Genomic DNA, 7,854 nt, shown 5'->3' on the forward strand with positions numbered 1-7,854 from the left:
TTCACCTCCCAGAAATCCTAAAGCTAGTAAACTGGCTGGGATTTCTAGGAGTTGTATGCCAAAACACCTGGGGACCCACAGGTTGAGAATCACAGCATTAGATGAATGGAACATATTGTCAATTTTGATTTACCAATTTAATGTTAGTCTAATTGGGACTAAAATTGGTTACAGACTGCTTTATTTCTCAAGATCTGGCTATTCCACAATGCCACATGATTGGATATTTTGTGCAGTAACCTATATGTCTATCACTTTTGTTCCCATTCTACAACTGGTGATGCCTCTGGAATCTTCCAGCTATTATAATGTGAGCTGCAACAAGCATATATTTTAGTATCAGCAGGAATCTAATTTTCACTAAACTTCAACCATATTCTTGTAGCTGTAATTTACTATCAATGATAATTTGTAAGTTATTAGCTGTCCCCTGCCATGTGTTGCTATGGCCCAGTCTGTGTATATGTGTTTTGTGTGTGTATATGTGTGTATATATACTTGTGTATATATGTGTGTTTGTGTATATATGTGGTTTTGCGCATGCGCTTTAATGCATTTTTTTGGTTTTTTTTTGGCTTTTTTGGCCACACTTCTGCTGTGTTTTTCAGTGTTTATGAGTGGTGGTCACTCATTGGCCTGATAGGTGTATTGTGTCCAAATTTGGTGTCAATTCGTCCAGTGGTTTTTGAGTTCTGTTAATCCCACAAATGAACATTACATTTTTATTTATATAGATAAACTATGTATATTTTTTAAAAAATAAATCAATGATAATTTTAAGTCAGAGAAAATATAATGAATAACATTGTGGAAGTATAAAAAACACACATTGTAAGATCCTAAAATAATTTTCTTTTGATTTCACACCTAATGCTCACTGCCATTAATGCCAACATTCATATTTCAGCTCCTTCCCCAGCATTATTAAATTGACACCTTCCTCCCAGTTATGTTTTATTATCAGGATCTGACAGTTTACCATTTTGTACCTTTTCTTGGTTTTGACATCTCCATAATCAAATCTGGCTATGGCAGACTCAGCAAAGTTGTGAAAAGGAAACAAAATCAAAGGGATTGCTAACAATGGGTGTATTTAATATTTTTAAAGTTCTCCTTCTGCTTTTTACACCATTCTAACTTTCTTTGGATCCTCCGGTCGCATAGCTGCTGAACTTGTTGACTGAAAAGTCGGCGGTTTGAATCCAGGGAGTAGGATGAGCACCCATTGTTAGCCCCCAGCTTCTGCCAACTCAGCAACTTGAAAACATGCATATGTGAGTAGATCATTAGGAAGGTAATGATGCTCCATGCAGTCATGCTGGCTACATGATCTTGGAAGTGTCAATGGACAACACCGACTCTTCAGCTTAGAAATGGAGATGAGCACCCCTCCCCACCCACAGAGTCGGACATGACTAGACTTGATGTCAATGGGAAACTTTTACCTTTTTTACTTTTCTTTCTTTCATATCAATTTATATTAATTCAACTTTCTGAGGTTCGATTATTCAGAGTAGCATCCAGCTATTAAAGTAGGGTTGGGATTTGGTCTAGTGTGAAGAGGTCATAGGAGATGAAAGTCACTCATTCTAAATTAAATGATAAAGAGTATGGGCCATTCCATGATTATTCTCATTTTACTTCTCTTCTAGTATGGTACCAAAGAATTACCAACATATTCTGGCTTTGGAATTTGCAATAAAGGAGATAAATGAGAACCTTCAGATCCTACCCAATGTCACTCTGGGCTTCCACATTTATGACAGCTATTTCAACATAAAGTGGGCCTTCTATAGTGCAATCATGTTTATATCTCTGTCTGGAATATGTGTCCCCAATTACAAATGTAAACTAGATAACAGCTTAGTAGCAGTAATTGGGGGACTGGACTCCCGAACCTCACTTCATGTGGCAACTATCTTGGATATCTACAAGGTCCCTCAGGTAGGATGTATGTGTAAACAATGTAAATATGCCTCTGTCTTGTCCTTTTCCTTTGCCTTCCAAATGTGATTTTGTACTGCTGTATGCATACTGACTACATAAGCAGAGTTGTAATACAAGTAAATTTTAATTCTGATTTATTAGCAAAATATTTCAGATTCAAAATAATTTGTACCTGAAAGGGAGAAATAAGCATCAGTGGGAAATGGTGCTGAAAACTCTGCAACCTGCTAATGGACCACTATACAGTATTAAGACCCATATAATCCAATGAAATCTAAAGAGGGGAAAAGAAAAAGTAGCACTATGACAATCTCAATTGAGAACTCAAGCTACAGTAGATATGAATAGATCTGGATCTCATATTTTCTATAAGGACCTTTAGTAGGACCTAATTCAAAAGAATCAGTCTCTTAATGAAGAGGGAGGGAAGAGAATGACAAGCCCTGTGCAAAAAGAAAACTGGGTTATAAACTAAATAAAGAATAAAATACATGAAACCATTAGCATCAAGATTTCAAATGACATATTCAACATTCCCATAAATATATAATAATATTCATTTTATCAATGTAATTGAATGCAGGATTAGTTCTCTGTAAATGAATGTGGAATAATATTGCTTTCTATGCTTCGGGTCCAACCTGTCTTCGAGACTGCATCTCTTTCTATGAACCAGTATGGGCTTTGAGATCGGTAGGGGAGGCCCTTCTCTTGGTCCCACCACCATCTCAAGTGCGGTTGGTGCGATGAGAGAGAGGGCCTTCTCTGTGGTGGTCACCCAACTCTGGAATACTCTTCCAAAAGAGATTAGATTAGCCCCCACCCCTCAATCCTTCCTTTCCAACCAGAAAACACAGATGTTCAGACAGGCCATTGGCCTTGAGTAGGCTGAATGGGCCCATATGAAGTTGTCACTTGGCACCTTGTGAACTGACGGCAGTTAGTTTTATCTACGGTTGTTTTAAAATTGTATTATTTGGATTTTATGCTACATGAGTTGGTGGTGATTGTTATAATTTTATGTGACTTGTTTTATACTTTTGTGCCTTTTTTACCTGGCCTCCACAGCCGCTACTGACCCGCCCCTGCCCGCCTCCTGCCCTCTCCCTCTCCCTCCCTGCCAAATTCAGGCGAGTCAGGCGAGTCCTCCATTCTGCAGGCACGGAGAGTTTCCACCTTCGAGCGAGTCCGCCTCTGCTCCCCATCTTCAGGCGGACCCGCCCCTGCCCTCCTCCTGCCCTCTCCCTGCCAGCTTCAGGCGAGTCTTCCATTCTGCAGGCACGGAGATACAGAGACCGGGACCCTGGGGAACCACCCCGGTAGAGACCAACGTGAGGTGCCTGGCCCAATGTTGACTGGCCTCATCGTGACTCTCGGCCCATTGTTGACTGGCCTCATCGTGACTCCTACAGGGGCCTGTCCATTGTGTAGAACCACCTATAGGTAGACCAGCTTTTTCGCTGAGCAAGAGTGTTGACTGTCTATCTGTGCTGCCCCACCTCCGAGTCACCAGCTCCGGAAGCCCATCCGCTGGCTTACAATCCGTCTAGATACTCTGGGGTCATAGCAATTCAATTAATTTACCACCACTATCACCCTTAATAGGGAGTTGTATAACATCAACTAGTCCTTTCCTGGTAGTCATTGCTGTCATCTGCCATCGGTAATAGGATAGAGCACTTAGGCGCCTGCCATCGACTGCCGGATCGCACCAGCACTTACGCCCCTTCCCCGTCCCTCTGTGCCGCACTTTATTATCATTAGTAGAGCACTTTAGGCCTAGCACTTTATTGAGATCTGCACTTTATTTATGTGCCTTTAGGCCTAGCACTTTATTGAGATCTGCACTTTATTAATGTGCCTTTAGACCTTGCACTTTGTTAATGTGCCTTTATGAATGTGTGCTGCTGCTAACCAATTACGATCATTACGATTACTGATGAATTGCTCCCAATCCTAAGCACTTTATGAACTGCCCTATTGTAGTAGTTGGAACATCAGTGACCATCTGTATTGCTGCTACCCATGTGGTCCCCTGCCCCCATTTGTGTATTGTTCCTGTCGCTGCTTTGTAGCGGGGGGGGCAGAAGGGGTGGTGCTCTGGAGCCTATGATTGAAGATGCGGTGGGGAGGGGGGAGGAGGGGGAGAGGGGATGCTGGCAAGAACCTATAAGCTTAACAACAATTGTAGGAGAAAGGGATCACATGGTTCAGAACTGCGGCATGGAGGGGGGGAGGTGTTCCACTAGCCGAGGGGCCCCCATAGAGGTCGTGGTGGGAAGGAGGAGATGCGGGAGAAGGAGACCTCGAATTCGGCTCAATTCGGACCGTTTATCTAAATTAACTATCCCCAATCGGTCTCCGAAGGTAAATTGGTGTAACCAGGTGAGCGGGCCCTCTGGCTTGAAGGTGGTGTTGTTGAACGCCAGATCTGTCAACGGTAAGACATCTTGGATCCAGGACTTAATCCTGGAGGAGCGGGCAGATCTGGCGTGCATCACGGAGACCTGGTTGGATGAAGCGGGGGGCGTAAACCTCTCCCAGCTCTGTCCTCCAGGTTTCTCCGTGCAACACCAACCAAGAGCCGGAGGACGGGGAGGCGGTGTCGCAGTGGTCTATAGAGATTCCATCCATCTAACCAGGAGCCCCATCCCGCAGACCACAAATTTTGAATGCGTCCACCTGAGGGTGGGTGACCGGGACAGAATAGGGATTCTGCTAGTGTACCGTCCACCTCGCTGCACTACAGTCTCCCTACCTGAGCTAGCGGGGGTGGTCTCGAGCCTGGCGGTGGAGTCCCAACGGCTTCTTGTGCTGGGGGACTTCAACATCCACGCCGAGACAACCCTCACAGGTGCGGCTCAGGACTTCATGTCCGCCATGGCAACCATGGGGCTGTCCCAACGAATAACTGGCCCCACCCACTGTGCTGGACACACATTGGACTTGGTTTTCTGTCAGGGATGGGAGCAGGGTGGCGGTGTGGAGGAGTTGTCCATCTCTCCGTTGCCATGGTCCGACCACTTCCTGATTAGATTTAGGCTCACTGCGCCCCCTAACCTCCGCAAGGGTGGAGGACCCATTAGGATGGTCCGCCCCAGGAGGCTAATGGATCCGAGTGGATTCCTGACGGCTCTTGGGGAGTTTCCCGCCACCGCGGTAGGTGATCATGTCGAGGCCTTGGTCGCTCTCTGGAATGGGGAGATGACCAGGGCTATTGACAAGATCGCTCCGGAACGTCCCCTCTCGAGTAACCGAGCTAAACCAGCCCCTTGGTTTACTGAGGAGCTGGCAGCGATGAAGCGAAAGAAGAGGGTTCTAGAGAGCGTGTGGCGCTCAGACCCAAGCGAGTCAAACCGAACATGGTTTGTGTCCTTTTTAAGGGCATATGCCGCGGCAATAAAAGCCGCAAAGAAAACTTTCTTTGCGGCCACTATTGCGTCTGCAAAAAACCGTCCGGCGGAGTTGTTTCGGGTTGTCAGAGGTCTTTTAACTCCCCCTACTTCAGGTGGGAGCCCTGACAACTCGGCAGCGCGCTGTGAAGCATTTGCTCGGTTCTTTGCAGACAAAGTCGCTTTGATCCGCGCTGGGCTGGATGCCACATTAGATGCAGTCTCTGTGGATGTGACACAAGCACCTGCTTGTCCGATTTTGTTGGATTCTTTTCAGTTTGTGAAACCCGAGGATGTGGACAAGATACTTGGAGGAATGAGACCCACCACGTCCATCCTAGACCCCTGCCCATCCTGGCTTCTGAAGGAGGCCAGAGGGGGATTGGCCGAGTGGGTAACGGTGGTGGTTAATGCCTCCCTTCGGGAAGGCAAGATTCCAGCGAGCCTAAAACAGGCTGTTGTAAAGCCGCTGTTGAAGAAACCATCACTCGACCCCACTAAATTGGACAACTTTCGGCCTGTTTCCAATCTTCCCTTCTTGGGCAAAGTCATGGAAAGCGTGGTGGCCTCACAACTCCAGGTATTCTTGAGAGACACGGATAATCTGGATCCGGCACAGTCTGGTTTCAGACCGGGACATGGTACCGAGACGGTCTTGGTCGCCTTAGTGGATGATCTGCGCCGGGAGCTAGACAGGGGGAGTGTGTCCCTGTTGGTGCTTCTGGACCTCTCAGCGGCCTTCGATACCGTCGACCACGGTATTCTTCTGGGGCGCCTTGCAGAGATGGGTCTCGGGGGCACTGCTTTGCAGTGGCTCCAGTCATTTCTGGAGGGTCGTACTCAGAAGGTGTTGCTGGGGGACTCCTGTTCAGCGCCACAGCCGTTGATCTGTGGCGTTCCTCAGGGTTCCATCTTGTCCCCCTTGCTGTTTAACATCTACATGAAGCCGCTGGGTGAGATCATCCGGAGTTTCGGGGTGCGGTGTCACCTGTACGCAGATGATGTCCAACTCTGTCACTCCTTCCCACCTGCTACTAAGGAGGCCGTCGAAGTCCTGAACCGGTGCCTGGCCGCTGTAATGGTCTGGATGAGGGCGAACAAACTGAAATTAAATCCAGACAAGACAGAGGTACTCCTGGTCAGTCGCAAGGCCGAACAGGGTATAGGGTTACAGCCTGTGCTGGACGGGGTCGCACTCCCCTTGAAGGCGCAGGTTCGCAGCTTGGGTGTGACCCTGGACTCATCGCTGAGCCTGGAGCCTCAGGTTTCAGCGGTGACCAGGGGAGCATTTGCACAGCTTAGGCTCGTGCGCCAGCTGCGCCCGTATCTTGGGAAGTCTGACTTGGCCATGGTGGTCCACGCTTTGGTCACATCCCGCCTCGACTACTGCAACGCTCTCTACGTGGGGCTGCCCTTGAAGACGGCCCGGAAGCTTCAGCTAGTCCAACGCGCGGCAGCCATGTTGTTAACGGGAGCAGGACGCAGAGAGCATACAACGCCCCTGCTGTCCCAGCTCCACTGGCTGCCGATTCGCTACCGGGCCCAATTTAAGGTGCTGGTGTTATCCTACAAAGCCCTAAACGGTTCCGGCCCAAAATACCTTGCAGACCGCATCTTGGCCTATGAGCCCACGAGGGCCTTGAGATCGTCCGGGGGGGCCCTTCTCTCGGTCCCGCCTGCCTCACAGGCACGTCTGGCGGGGACGAGAGAGCGTGCCTTCTCGGTGGTGGCCCCCCGGCTGTGGAACACCCTCCCTGTTGAAGTTAGACAGGCGCCCTCCTTGATGGCCTTTCGTAGGGGCCTGAAGACATGGCTCTTCGAGCAGGCCTTCAACTGAGTGTATCTGGAACGACACTGGAACGGACTAGGACTATGAATTTTGGCTATGACCCCAGGACTTGACGAAGCGGATTTTTAGTATAAGTATATGTTATGTGTGTATTGTCTGGTTAGTATTGTCTTGATTTATTGTACACTGTCCTTTTTTGTTGTTCACCGCCCCGAGTCGCCCTCGGGCTGAGAGGGGCGGTCAATAAATGCAAAAAATAAATAAATAAATAAATAATAAATATGTGCACCCTGGAGTGCCTTGTAAGCCACCCCAAGTCCCTGGTGGCAGTGGGATATAAATAAAGATTATTATTATCATTATTATTATTACATACTACAAAATCAAAACAGAGACATAAAAATATTGGAAGTTCTATGTCACAAAATGTTTCATTTCATTTATTTATTTATTTATTTCCTATATTTATACCCCGCCCTTCTCACCCCCGAGAGGGGACCCAAGGTGGCCTCACAGACGCACTATACGATGCCAACATCATAAAAACATTCAACAATGCATTAAAATATTAATTTTGTGTACTATGTTGTGTTTAACTATGTGTGTACTGAAACAATTGTAATTTAATCATCCTCTTTCCCTGCTTGTCTTCATATTTCTCTGTAGCTTATATATGGCTCTGCTCCAGTGATGGATGAGAAGACCTCAGGGATTTCTTTCTATCAG

The sequence above is a fragment of the Anolis sagrei genome, chromosome 6 (genome assembly GCF_037176765.1).
Source record: "Anolis sagrei isolate rAnoSag1 chromosome 6, rAnoSag1.mat, whole genome shotgun sequence".
NCBI lineage: Eukaryota > Metazoa > Chordata > Lepidosauria > Squamata > Dactyloidae > Anolis > Anolis sagrei.